Raw genomic sequence first — 14,716 nt, 5'->3', positions numbered from 1 at the left:
TTCACGAACCTCCCCTTCCTTTCGTGAGTCTGAGGCTGTGATGGACTCGGGGAACAAAAATGTCCCCTCCGCCATTGGGCCCTTTGCTCCCCGCACAAGCACAGTCTTTCCAACAAACCCGGATGTACCAATGCGCTCCTCCCTCCAGCAGGCTGTGATCAATAAATAAAAATTGTTGAAAGTCTGTGTGAAAGTCCATTATCTAATGTATGTGAGAATGTGCACTATTAATGAATCCACGGAAATCTTCAGCACATTTCTCAACATCTCCCGCTCTCTCGCAAAGAATCACAAGCTGACGGATTTATTCAGACTCAGCCCGGAGATGGAGATTTAAATGGGAGAGTCTCAAATGACAGACGAGCATTTGGTTCAAATGCCAGACGAGCCCCCTCTGTGTCACAATTTTAATCAAAAATCACCAATTGGTTTCTCACATCGTTTCAGCGTTCCCGATGGCAGAATTGACTTATATTCAGAGCATGTTTGAGAACCAAAGGACAGAATGCAAAGTGTTCAACGACGCAACATCCAAGCAAAAAAGAAAATGTCTCAAAATGGTGTGTGGACTGAATCTGAATATTAATTGATCCCAATTCAGGCAATCTCATGGGTGCTTCATTCTAAAAGTTTCCGGAATGGCTGGGAAACGAAACCTACTGAATTGCAAAGAAAGCGAGATTTCCACCACTTAACCCTCAATTTCTAAACGGCAGCACGTTACATATATCGCTTTGGAAAACTGTCTGAAAGAATTTACAGTCTGCCAGATCGCCTGTGATAACCGTTTGCATTCTGATGCATAACCGTATAGAAATGGCTGAATGGTTAAGGCTTTCGGCTAATAATTTAATCGACTTTTCCGAGGCATGTTCATATCTTCCTTGCATCGGAAGTGTTTGGGTTCAAGCGAAATAATCGTCTTTCAAACTCTCGGAAAGATTCTCCGCAACGCGGGCACTTTCAGTTGGAAATCTAATGATCTCTTGCAGGATTTCAAAATACATGAAGGAATTGCTCCCAGCTCCATCTTAAATTCTGCTAATTCGCAAAAGTTGACAATTACACTCTTTTTTCCTGTACTTTAATCTCCCTGTCTCAGTCTCTTGAATCTTTGTATTTTCTTCTGGTGGACTTCTCAGGCTTCCTTGAACGGCCAATGCTGATCGAAACTGCAAAATCAACAGGGAAGGGTCAAGAAAGAAAGACTGAGACGGTAGGAAAAGCAAAAGTGCATCCCAGCTGATGAATTCGGAGCAAATGTCTCCATATTTATCTCTCTTCCCCCTCACAGTGAAAAGTTAGCAATTTTATTTTACTTATGGTTCAGTGTTTTACCTGCGGATGCCGAGACAGATGACAATGCAGGTTTAGAGGAGTAAATTCTGCAAAGCTTTACTCGAGAATATCAGTCGGTCATTCAAAACGAATGTGGTAAAGCTCGTCCAATATTGGTGACTTGAAATAGTTAGTGCTCAACTTGACATTGCTGGACATCGGAATAGAAAATGAGATTGGATGGAGAGAAGAGATTGAAAGGCTGGCTGGTCGGCTGTGGGTGGCTGCGAATTGTGTTCTGGCTGCACGGCCTTGTTCGTGGCGGCTGTTTGGTCTTGGGGTACAATTATCGCTTACGGAGGTTTCACTGATTGTTTGTGCGAGAGGTCCCGGGTTTAAATCCTAATCCAGCACGGCTGTTTCGCAACTTACGGTGAAAACTCACTCGTTTGCTTCTCACATTTGTTCAGCGATACAGAAGGCAGAATTGACTTAATTCCAAAGCAAGTTTCAGCTCCAGAGGATAAAATACCAAGGTTTCGTCAACGCAACACACGTGGAGAAAAGAAAGTGTCCCAAGATGGTGTGCAGATTGAAGCTGATTGTGAATTTATCCCAATTCACGCGATGTCATGAATGCAGAATGAAAATGCTCCTGCATTGGGCGGTAATCAAACCTCTGCTTCCTGTGTGACAGGCAGGAATTTGACCACGAAAACACCAATGGCCGAACGGCAGTTGGCTGCATGTTTCCACTTGGAAACCTGTCTGAAAGAACATGCAATCTCACAGGCCCAAAATGACGGTGTTTGGTGGAACTAAATCGTACGCAGTGCGAGTGGTGCAATCGGTTCGCGTCCAGTACTTAAATACCAGTATTCGGCTCCAGTAAACGCCGAGGTTGTGCATTCGAGCCTCACGTGGAGCAGTTGAACCTTTTGCTTCTGAACACTTCCACCCGAGTTGAAGACACAGCTGGTCTGTTCCATGAAGCATCTCCTTCTTCGTGTTCTCATGTGGGCACTTCTGGTCCTCTGGCCGGCCGTATTGCAATAGCAGGTGTGAGCTTATTTGTTCATCGGCGGGAGAGGGGGCGATTGGCGACAGCATGAAATGGCAAAGGAGGCGCCACCAGATCCTTAAATCTAAATAACCGAACACACAATTCTTCTTTTCGTGAAACAGACATTCTTCTGTTTGAAGTGTCGTGTCGGAAAATTCGGAAGGTTAATGTTTTACCCGGTGTCACTGAGTAACGGGTGGAATTATTCCGTTTTCAGTTGTTGATCCGCTGACAGGGCGAGAGACTTTTTCCAGCTCCCGTGTGGGACAAGTTGAGCTTTTGAGCCACTGGGTAAAGTGTTGTTTTTAATTGGTGCTCACGAATGACAAGACATTTGGCACAAACAAGAAGAATTGTAAACTCACGAGTTACCTTTCCATGTTTCTCACATCAGGTTCAAAACAAATAAGGATTTTCCTCAAGACATGAATGAGAATTTTATAAAACGGACCCTCACTCTTGTTCGACGCCCATAGAGATAAATTAGAAACCTACCATGAATCTTTATGATGGATGCGCACAAAACTATAAATCTGGGTCGCTCAATCGGTAAAACATTCGATTTTTAGCGAAGTCGTGATTTGATGGTCCAGGGTTCAAGTCCCTTTTCAGGCTGTTCAGTTCAAAACAGTTTGGAAGTTCTGCTTTTCCAGCGGAGGAACAATTGCGGGAGAGACGATGCCTGCGATGTGTGTCAATATGTTGACTTTTGGTGATCATTTGCAGAAAAGGACTTTGTTCTTCTCTGATCACTATTTTTACCAGAAACATTCGGACTGCTGATGATCATTTGGAAAGACCACTGATTGCCCGTTCACACCACCCGTCCCTTGTTTGTACAGAGATTGCTTCGTGTTTAAACTGCTTCAAAGTGATTCTCTTCCATATTTACCTGGAAATGATTGGATTGGTGCATTTATCTGTAGCGTGTCAATTGGATGGTTAACACTGAGTTTAGTTGGGCTGATCTGATTTCTTTGCTCGAATAAATTAAATACTTTTTAACCCCCACCCACTCCTTGCAGACACTTCCAGCATCATCTACGTGGGCGGTAGAATGCAGAGACATTCAGCGCGACAAATCAATCCGTGCCGCCTCTTACCGAAACTCGGGAACAATGTTAACCATTTCAGCCTCTCAGATGCCGATGTCGCCAATTTCATCTTGTGCAGCAAGAACCCCTGGTGATTTTTCAGTCACCGAAGTTCGCTTCACTTTCCCCAAAGTTTGCTCTAAGAGAGAACAACGAAAAATGAAGGAAAAGTGAGCGTTTCTTCTTTGTTGTCGAATCAAAATCGCTGCTTTCATTCCTTCCACCGTTGATCTTACCGCGGGTTATGAACCTTCTGCACTCCGCTATATATATCACATGACCAGAAAGTGAAACAAGTTGAATGTGAAAGTGGGAGCGACAAACTGGATCAAGCGGATAGGCGGGGAGGGATATTGCAGAACAAGCAGCCAAGGAACGAGGAGCGGCTCAGCTGTCGCAAAAGAACAAAATAAATTGGATCAGGAGTCGGCCTTACGGCCCCTCGAGCCTGTTTCGCCATTCATGGCTGATCTTCGACCTCGACTCTATTTTCCCGCCCGATCCCCATATTCCCACACGGCACTTCAAACAGAAGAATGCCTGTTTCACGAAAAGAAGAATTGTGCGTTCGTTTTTTTAGATTTTCAGATCTCGTCTCGCCTCCTTTCCCATTTCATGCTGTCGCCAATCGCCCCTCTCTTCCGCCGATTAACAACTAAACTCACACCTGCTTTGTAATCCGGCCGGCCAGAGGAAGCAAAGCGCCCACCTGAGAACACGAAGAAGGAGATGCCGAATGGGACAGACCAGCTGGACCTTGAACTCCGGCGGAAGTGTTCAGATGCAAAAGGTTCAACTGCTCCAGGTGAGACTCGAACTCAAAACCTCAACATTTTTAGAACCGAATTGCTGTTCCTGAAGTATCGCACGCTCAACGATTGCACCACGAGAACCGCATCGTTACCAAATTCTCATCAAACAGCCTCAATTGCGGCCTGTAAGATTGCATGTTCTTTCAGACAGGTTTCCAAGTGGACACACACAGCTAATTCTTGCCTGCCACACAGAAAGCTGGGGTTTGATTACCGCACAACGCAGGAGCATTTTCATTCTGCCTTCATGACATCGCGTGAAATTGGATAAATTCATATTCAGCTTCAATCTGCACAACATCATGAGACATTTTCGTTTTTCCAGGTGTGTTGCATTCACTTAACCTCGGCTTCGACACGGAAAGTGTGCGAGATGTTTGGAACATTCTTCTTCAGACGGTAATTGATGCTAACTCACTTGTGATTGTTAAATCTGATATTAATAGATTTCTGTGAACCAATGTTATTGCGTGATATGAGGCTAAGACGGATATATGGAGCTCGGTCACAGCTCCACTATGATCTCATTGAATGGTGGAACAGGCTCGACGGGCTAAATGCCGCTGCCACTTGCTCCTCCTGATATGCGCCACTTTCACCTGCAAGAAAGTGGGACGTGTGTCTGTGTGAATGCTGATAGCTTCCAGTGTATGTGACCTGTGAGTTGTTAGTGGGCGGCTTGCAACAGTGGTAACGTGTAAGGGTGAGAGGAAGTCTCTGGTTTGAAGAGTTGAATACTGATGGGAAGAGTTTGTTGGTATCTGGGTGATGGGGATGTCGTGCGTGGTGCAGTTGGTAGGTGACATCATTTGAGAGTTGACCTCACTCACCTTGACCACTAATGTCAAAGCATTGAACTTCCTCCTGCACTGCATCGAAGTCCATGCTACTGTGCGCCTGGCAATGACTTCGTCCCCCGCTGCCTCCCGCTACCTTTTGGATATATGTCTGGAGGGCCTCTTGCCCACCCCCACCCCCCAACCTCTGCAAATATAGGATATCCCTCCTTCTGCCCAACTCTTGCAACAAGGTCTCTCAGCATCAGCAGAGGAGCTTGGTGCATGCACACTCCAGGCTTGGTACCAACTGATATCGACAAATTGGTGAGGACTGGCGTGCAGATTGGAGGATGTGGGATTTAGTTGTGTACAACCTTTATTCAATGTTTTAACATAACTCATCAGCGTGTGAACAGAAGGATGGAACCTGCATCTGTGTTTTACGTGTGTGATGTCTCATCTCAATTCAGACTCCGTGCAGACAGTAGACTGTTATTTTCAGCAAATAACAGGTACCAGCGACCTTTGACAGATTTCGAAGAAACATCCTCCCTTTAAGAGATTGAGCTCCCCTGGTGGTGGAAAGCGCATATTGCATTGATCCCACGTGCAAGGCCCGGAATGGAACGCTGAATGCAGGTGAGTCTTCGGGACAGTCGAATCTTGCGTCCTGCCTGCGCCAGGGTGATTGGGCGCGGGGAAACAGCGCATCATGCTACCTGCGCCGAAATAAGGCCTTTATCAAATTTTCCCCCAAAATTTCCTACATACGCCAGTCGACAGGATTCCAATATGGTACCTGGCACATGGGGCAACAGGAAAAAGGATTGCATTTAGATAGCGCCCTTCACCACCTCAGACGTCCCAAAGCGCTTGACAGACAATGAAGCACTTTTTGAAATGTAATCACTGCTGACATGCAGGAAACGAGGCACCCAATTTGCGCCCAGCAAGATCCCAAACACAGCGATGTGATAATGAGCAGATAATGTGTTATAGTGTTGTGGCTGAAGGGATAAACATTGAACAGTTCTCCGGGGAGAATTAATCACCTTTCAAGACGGAGACAAGGTGATTGTTTCAGTTCGAGTTTTGACCTTTGTAATGTTTTTCTTTCCTTATTTTTATCTTCTTCGGATTCCAACTGATCAGAAAAATGACAACGGAACTCTCACAGAATTTTCGATAAATCTGTCACTCAAAATAAACAATGTTATAAATAAAGAAATAAACCGGATTGAGACGGTTCACTTCACTGAAAAGTCGAATTCCTATTAAACCGGCGCGCGGAGTCACAACAGCTCATCGCTGATCTGCACCTCAACTCCATTTAGCGAAATTGAAACTGGAAAACTCATGTTTCGAGACGAATTTACTAATTTCCTGAAAATGAAAATCACGAAACCAGCAAAACATTCGCTCCGCTGATTAAACACACAGGAAGGGAATGTGTCGAATATAAAGCAAGGAACCCGCGATTGTATTTTTACACGGATAGAACACCGTGCTCAATATTAACACGAACACTGAGCGCCAGGTCTGGATCTGACCCGTTTACCCCGTGGTGCGGGACCCCGTCCGCTCTTATATTTACCAAAAAAAGAAAATCAGAAAATAATAATCTCACCCAGCAGAATTGGGGATTGTTCGTATTTTACAGGACAGGATGAGGCCACTCGGCCCGTCGGGCTTGGATAGTAAATTCTGTTCAAATTCTCCGCTCGGTGTTGTTCTCCGTGTACATTTTTAGTTTACCGATTTGTCTTTTATTTTATTTCCCCTGTATCTATTTTGCAGACTGAGTGCGAAAGAGATTCGCTTTGGAGGCAAAACATTTTGATCAAAGATTTGTTTATTCTGATTGTAGGTTTCTTGCAGACCCAGTGGAAGTTCAGTTGTCGTATCCTGATAATTCGGAAACAGCAGAGCCAACTTAGAATCATAGAATCATAGAAGTTACAACATGGAAACAGGCCCTTCGGTCCAACATGTCCATGTCGCCCAGTTTATACCACTAAGCTAGTCCCAATTGCCTGCACTTGGCCCATATCCCTCCATACCCATCTTACCCATGTAACTGTCCAAATGCTTTTTAAAAGACAAAATTGTACCCGCCTCTACTACTGCCTCTGGCAGCTCGTTCCAGACACTCACCACCCTTTGAGTGAAAAAAATGCCCCTCTGGACCCTTTTGTATCTCTCCCCTCTCACCTTAAATCTATGCCCCCTCGTTATAGACTCCCCTACCTTTGGGAAAAGATTTTGACTATCGACCTGATCTATGCCCCTCATTATTTTATAGACTTCGATAAGATCACCCCTTAACCTCCTGCTCTCCAGGGAAAAAAGTCCCAGTCTGTCTAACCTCTCCCTGTAAGTCAAACCATCAAGTCCCGGTAGCATCCTAGTAAATCTTTTCTGCATTCTTTCTAGTTTAATAATATCCTTTCTATAATAGGGTGACCAGAACTGTACACAGTACTCCAAGTGTGGCCTCACCAATGCCATGTACAACTTCAACAAGACATCCCAACTCCTGCATTCAATGTTCTGACCAATGAAACCAAGCATGCTGAATGCCTTCTTCACTACCCTATCCACCTGTGACTCCACTTTCAAGGAGCTATGAATCTGTACTCCCAGATCTCTTTGTTCTATAACTCTCCCCAACGCCCTACCATTAACGGAGTAGGTCCTGGCCCGATTCGATCTACCAAAATGCATCACCTCACATTTATCTAAATTAAACTCCATCTGCCATTCATCGGCCCACTGGCCCAATTTATCAAGATGCCGTTGCAATCCTAGATAACCTTCTTCACTGTCCACAATGCCACCAATCTTGGTGTCATCTGCAAACTTACTAACCATGCCTCCTAAATTCTCATCCAAATCATTAATATAAATAACAAATAACAGCGGACCCAGCACCGATCCCTGAGGCACACCGCTGGACACAGGCATCCAGTTTGAAAAACAACCCTCTACAACCACCCTCTGTCTTCTGTCGTCAAGCCAATTTTGTATCCAATTGGCTACCTCACCTTGGATCCCATGAGATTTAACCTTATGTAACAACCTACCATGCGGTACCTTGTCAAAGGCTTTGCTGAAGTCCATGTAGACCACGTCTACTGCACAGCCCTCATCTATCTTCTTGGTTACCCCTTCAAAAAACTCAATCAAATTCGTGAGACATGATTTTCCTCTCACAAAACCATGCTGACTGTTCCTAATTAGTCCCTGCCTCTCCAAATGCCTGTAGATCCTGTCCCTCAGAATACCCTCTAACAACTTACCCACTACAGATGTCAGGCTCACTGGTCTGTAGTTCCCAGGCTTTTCCCTGCCGCCCTTCTTAAACAAAGGCACAACATTTGCTACCCTCCAATCTTCAGGCACCTCACCTGTAGCGGTGGATGATTCAAATATCTCTGCGAGGGGACCCGCATTTTCCTCCCTAACCTCCCATAACGTCCTGGGATACATTTCATCAGGTCCCGGAGATTTATCTACCTTGATGCGCGTTAAGACTTCCAGCACCTCCCTCTCTGTAATATGTACACTCCTCAAGACATCACTATTTATTTCCCCAAGTTCCCTAACATCCATGCCTTTCTCAACCGTAAATACCGATGTGAAATATTCATTCAGGATCTCACCCATCTCTTGTGGTTCCGCACATAGATGACCTTGTTGACCCTTAAGAGGCCCTACTCTCTCCCTAGTTACCCTTTTGCCCTTTATGTATTTGTAGAAGCTCTTTGGATTCACCTTTGCCTGATCTGCCAAAGCAATCTCATATCCCCTTTTTGCCCTCCTGATTTCTCTCTTAACTCTACTCCGGCAATCTCTATACTCTTCAAGGGATCCACTTGATCCCAGCTGCCTATGCATGTCATATGCCTCCTTCTTATTTTTGACTAGTCCCTCAATCTCCCGAGTCATCCAAGGTTCCCTACTTCTACCAGCCTTGCCCTTCACTTTATAAGGAATGTGCTTACCCTGAACCCTGGTTAACACACTTTTGAAAGCCTCCCACTTACCAGACGTCCCTTTGCCTGCCAACAGACTCTCCCAATCAACTTCTGAAAGTTCCTGTCTAATACCATCAAAATTGGCCTTTCCCCAATTTAGAATTTTAACTTTTGGGCCAGACCTATCCTTCTCCATAGCTATCTTAAAACTAATGGAATTATGATCACTGGTCCCAAAGTGATCCCTCACTAACACTTCTGTCACCTGCCCTTCCTTATTTCCCAAGAGGAGGTCAAGTTTTGCCCCCTCTCTAGTCGGGCCATCCACATACTGAATGAGAAATTCCTCCTGAACACACTCAACAAATTTCTCTCCATCCAAGCCCCTAATGCTATGGCTGTCCCAGTCAATGTTGGGAAAGTTAAAGTCCCCTACTATTACCACCCTATTTTTCTTGCAGCTGTCTGTAATCTCCTTACATATTTGCTCCTCAATTTCCCGTTGACTATTTGGGGGTCTGTGGTACAATCCTATCAAAGTGATCTCTCCCTTCTTATTTTTCAGTTCTACCCATATAGACTCAGTGGGCGAACCCTCGGATATATCCCTTCTCACTACTGCCGTGATGTTCTCCCTAACTTGCTGGAAGAGAGAAAACAATAAATGGACAACATCAACAAAGTGAAAGGAAGAGAAAGAGACAAGCAGAGTCTTCACCACACCTGCCCCGGTTTAAGATCTTTTGCTGAACTGCTATCACAGTGGCCGCGTGGCCTAATGGATAAGGCGTCTGACTTCGGTGTTAATCGTGATGTTATCAGAAGATTGCAGGTTCGAATCCTGCCGCGGTCGTTTTTACACTTGTTCCAATGTGCGCCGCAACTGTTTCGCACCGGACCGTTTCTTGCAGGAACTGACCTGATGGAACGGAAATCCGTAAATTCCTTTGCTTGCAGAAGTTGACTCGACATTTTCAATATTGTCGATCTGGGTGCACGAGCAGGACATCGTGTAAAAGTGACTTTATTTCTGCTGTTTGGATTCAGAAATGGTCGGCGAATCCATTGTGCTCTGTATGTATTGGCCCGAACCCCATCCGTGTCGTTATTGTATTGAACTTTTGTTGCGGCCCAACTTAAATTTTGTGCAATCAAAATGGGCTTGAATGCCATTATTATCAATCCAACACCGGAGTTTTAAGGCTGTGTCCCTAGATTGTTGATATTTTGTTTAAATATAGACGGATAATTGGAATTGTTCACCTGCGGTAATGGGATAAAGGTCGAGTAGAGAGGACGGATTGGAGATAGATCTTTCTGTCCTTCCTTGCTGCCTCTGGGGTTTACAGCGAATGAAAGATTAACGGGAACAGCAAATGATAAGGGAGGTGGAACATAAAGTGTTAACATTATCCATCTGGAAGAAATCTAATTTCAAAACTTTTTAACAATCTTGAACCTGTCCAGTTATTAGATTTACACCAAGTCTGAACATTTTTTCTGTTAAATTTAATTCCTCCACCCGCTCTTCATCAAGAAAAATTAAATCTGGAGGGAGCTCCCTTCCAGATTTGAGCCCAGGATCTGTCTCATTGTTAACAGTCTCCCGTTTTGAACGAGAATCCCACCCATGGCTCGGTTCCCAGTAACTGCTGCCGAGATTGAAGGACTTTGGTCCCTCCTGCATCTCCTGCATTTTACCATCTCCCGATTATTCGATCAGTATTTGGGAACTGTATTTGGAGTCATACCTAGCACAAAGGAAGATGGTCGTGGTTGTTGGAGGCCAATCATCTCAGCACCAGGGCATTGCTGCAGGAGTTCCTCAAGGTAGTGTCCTAGGCCCAACCATCTTCAGCTGCTTCATCAATGAACATCCCTCCATCATAAGGTCAGAAATGGGGATGTTCGCTGATGACTGCACAGTGTTCAGTTCCATTCGCAACCCCTCAAATAATGAAGCAGTCCGAGCCCGCATGCAGCAAAACCTGGACAACATCCAGGCTTGGGCTCATAAGTGGCAAGTAACATTCGCGCCAGATAAGTGCCAGGCAAAGACCATCTCCAACAAGAGACAGTCTAACCACCTCCCCCTGTCATTCAATGGCATTACCATCACCGAATCCCCCACCATCAACATCCTGGGGGTCACCATTGACCAGAAACTTAATTGGACCAGCCATATAATTACTGTGGCTACAAGAGCAGGTCAGAGGCTGGGTATTCTGCGGCGAGTGACTCACCTCCTGCCTCCCCAAAGCCTTTCCACCATCTACAAGGCACAAGTCAGGAGTGTGATGGAATACTCTCCACTTGCTTGAATGAGTGCAGCTCCAACAACACTCAAGAAGCTCGACACCATCCAAGATAAAGCAGCCCGCTTGATTGGCACCCCATCCACCACACTAAACATTCACTCCCTTCACCACCGGCGCACTGTGGCTGCAGTGTGTACCATCCACAGGATGCACTGCAGCAACTCGCCAAGGCTTCTTCGACAGCACCTCCCAAACTCGCGACCTCCACCACCTAGAAGGACAAGAGCAGCAGGCACATGGGAACAACACCACCTGCACGTTCCCCTCCAAGTCACACACCATCCCGACTTGGAAATATATCGCCGTTCCTTCATTGTCGCTGGGTCAAAATCCTGGAACTCCATTCCTAACAGCACTGTGGGAGAACCGTCACCACACGGACTGCAGCGGTTCAAGAAGGCGGCTCACCACCACCTTCTCGAGTGCAATTCGGGATGGGCAATAAATGCCGGCCTCGCCAGCGACGCCCACATCCCGTGAACGAATAAAAAAAAAAGAACATGGGAGAAAGCCTGGGTTTAATTCCCGAACATTTAAATCCCCAACAATCTGCCTGTTGATCCCATTCCACGGTGCCTTTAGTTAACAATAACCGCGGGAGCGCAATTGGAATCCAGTCCGCAGTTTGTTTCCTTCTCCGTTCCTGTTCTCTCCTCGTTTCTCTCAAAGACGATGCACTGTTTGGATCAGGAATCGAGTTCTGATCAGCCCTGTGACAGACAGACAAGAATCCGTCACTGAAACCCCGAGACACAGGGAATGCTGTTCATTCTGTTCCAGGGACACTTCATAAGTCGGTGAAACCTTCCAATTCCCATTCCCACAAAGGACGGAGCCAAGCGGAGGAGGGACGTGTTTCTCAATGATCGGACAGTGGATCCCATCGAAGTGTGAGTTCTGACGGTCGATGGGTGACTGTGGAACGCCGAGAGGGCTTTGAGTTTCAATCCCTTAAACTTGGTGCCTTCAGTGCGCTCTTTGGTGTTCGTGTTACTGAGTCAGGAATGTTGGACAAGAGAGCGGGAGAAATCCCTGCGCTTCTTTCATCAGCGCTGGGGAATCTCTAACATCCACCGACAGGGCCTCATTTAACTGGGATCAGTGAACAGAGCGAAGTCTTTTGGTACCCGCAGTGGAACAAGGTCTAAACTTTGACAGATGAGAATTATTTCACGATCATGACAGTCCTGCAATTGCTGGGACCTCGAGCCTCAATGATGCATTCACGGCGTGCGCCATTATCGAACGGTGAATGTTGCAGCAAATGAAATACGGGTCGGGGGAGGGACAGAATCACAGTGATAGAGAGGGGTGGGAGGGACAATCACAGTGATACAAAGGGGGCGGAGGGCGAATCACAGTGATGGCAGGGGCAGTGAGGGGGAGAATCACAGAGATACATAGAGGAGGGAGGGACACGAATCGCAGTGATGCACGGAGGGCCGGCGGTCTGATTCCCCCCTTTAAGACACTGGCCCGGTCTCACGGCCCTCCGCCCCACCCATCGTTTACCCTGGTTCCCTCAGACAATCCAGACTCGCCCACCGCCCCTTACCTCTGACACAGACGCTCCTCCCCCACAGACGGTCGATGCCCTCATCCGCCAACCTCCCACACAGACGATCCAGACTCCACCATCCCCTCTCCCAGAGATCGGCTATCGTCCTCTACCTCTCCCCCACCTTCGGGCCGATGCCATGTTGGGGTCCAGAGTCTGTGTTGAGAACGCGCAGGGCCTCTCCCTCCTCGGAGTATATGACTGTACTACCATCGCTGTTTTGTCTGTGGGACAGGATCCACCCAGTGCTGGAAGAGTCTGGGACATAAGCTGAAAGCTGTGATTCTGTGAGAATGGTTGTGTTCGGCTGGTGGTTTATCAAGCGACGGGACAACTCTGCCACAAGTCCCCAAATGTTAGAGTGGAGAACTTTGGTGAAAGGCACTGCTGGGATGTGAATCCAAGACCCTTTGTTTACAAGGCAGGTGCTTCAACCACTGAGCCACGGCGCCCACGTGACTTTAATTATTTCCTAACGTTATGGTATTGATACATTTTCCAAGCTATTTTGTTGCGCCTTCTCCCTCAATATGTCTGCGCAACAACATCTATCTTTTGATCATCGGTCTCTGAATGGTGAACAATGGGTATCAGTCATGATCTTCTCTTCCTTACCCCTTGTCAGTACATCTTATATCTCGCTCTATTCATTCATGTTTTATTCCCACACTCTCTCCAGACTATCTGGTCTTATCCTATTACATTTCTCATCTCTTCCCACAAAATGTTGGTGAGGAATGTCTGTGATACACCAGGCCCTGACCTCCTCCTGTGGGTGACCTCCGACAAATACTGCACAATAGTTTAATGTGTGTGTGTTTTACATTCGGAAATGTGTATTAGCGCTCGTCCACCTGGTGCATCTATTCTCACACAAACGGCAATGTTGCTTCAGAGCATTTAAATTTCAGAAAGACTTACTTGATGAGGCAATTTGTCCCTCTCCATTTCAACAAAATATGAACAATCCAGGGATACACACTTGAAACACCGGTGTCGGATTGGTATTAATAGCTTTCAAGCCCATTTTGATTGCACAAAACTTACGTTGCGCCGCAACAAAAGTTCAAAACAATAACGGCACGGATGGTATTCGGACCCAAACCGACAGAGCACATTTCTGAATCCAAACAGTAGAAATAAAGTCACTTTTACACTATGTCCTGCCCGTGCACCCAGATCGACAATATTGAAAATGTGGAGTCAATTTCTGAAAGCAAAGCAATTTACGGATTTCCGTTCCATCCGACTGTGAGAAACGGTCGGGTGCAAAACAGTTTGGGCGCACGTCGGACACATTTGCACCCAACGAGTAAAACGACCGCAGCAGGACTCGAACCTGCAATCGTCTGATAACCACACGATGAATAACGAAATCAGACGCCTTATCCATGAGGCCACGCGGCCAACAATAAACTGGTTCACCAAATGACCTTAAACCCTGGATGGTTAAGACTCTGCTTATATCATTCTCTTCCATCCACATTGTTGATGTTGTTCATTTATTGTTTTCTCTCTTGCAGAGTGAGGGGAAATACAACAAAAGACAGATCGGTAAACTAAAATATGTAAGGAGAACAACACCAAGCGGAGAATGCAAACAGAATTTACTTTCCAAGCAAGACGGGCGGAGTGGCCTCATCCTGTCTTGTAAAATACGAACAATCTCCAATTCTGCTGGGTGAGATATATTATTTACTGATTTTCTTTTTTTGTTAAATATAAACTTGGACGGGGTCCCGCACCACGGGGTCAACGGGTCAGATCCAGACCTGGCGTTCAGTGTTAATGTTAATATCGAGCACGGTATTCTATCCGTGTAATGATAAATTCGCGG

The 14,716-nt window shown here is 46.0% G+C and overlaps 1 non-coding gene across 1 annotated transcript; it reads left to right on the top strand.

The window, feature by feature from the left end:
• Positions 1–9,767: 9,767 nt before the first annotated feature.
• On the top strand, positions 9,768–9,856 carry trnar-ucg (transfer RNA arginine (anticodon UCG)). The gene is given in 2 exon segments: positions 9,768–9,804; positions 9,821–9,856. It is a non-coding gene; the product is annotated as a tRNA-Arg (tRNA).
• Positions 9,857–14,716: the final 4,860 nt, after the last annotated feature.

Source organism: Heptranchias perlo, chromosome X (genome assembly GCF_035084215.1).
Source record: "Heptranchias perlo isolate sHepPer1 chromosome X, sHepPer1.hap1, whole genome shotgun sequence".
In the NCBI taxonomy this organism is placed as follows: Eukaryota; Metazoa; Chordata; class Chondrichthyes; order Hexanchiformes; family Hexanchidae; genus Heptranchias; species Heptranchias perlo.
Note: the sequence above shows the minus strand (reverse complement) of the source record. Positions and strands in the feature narration are given on the sequence as shown.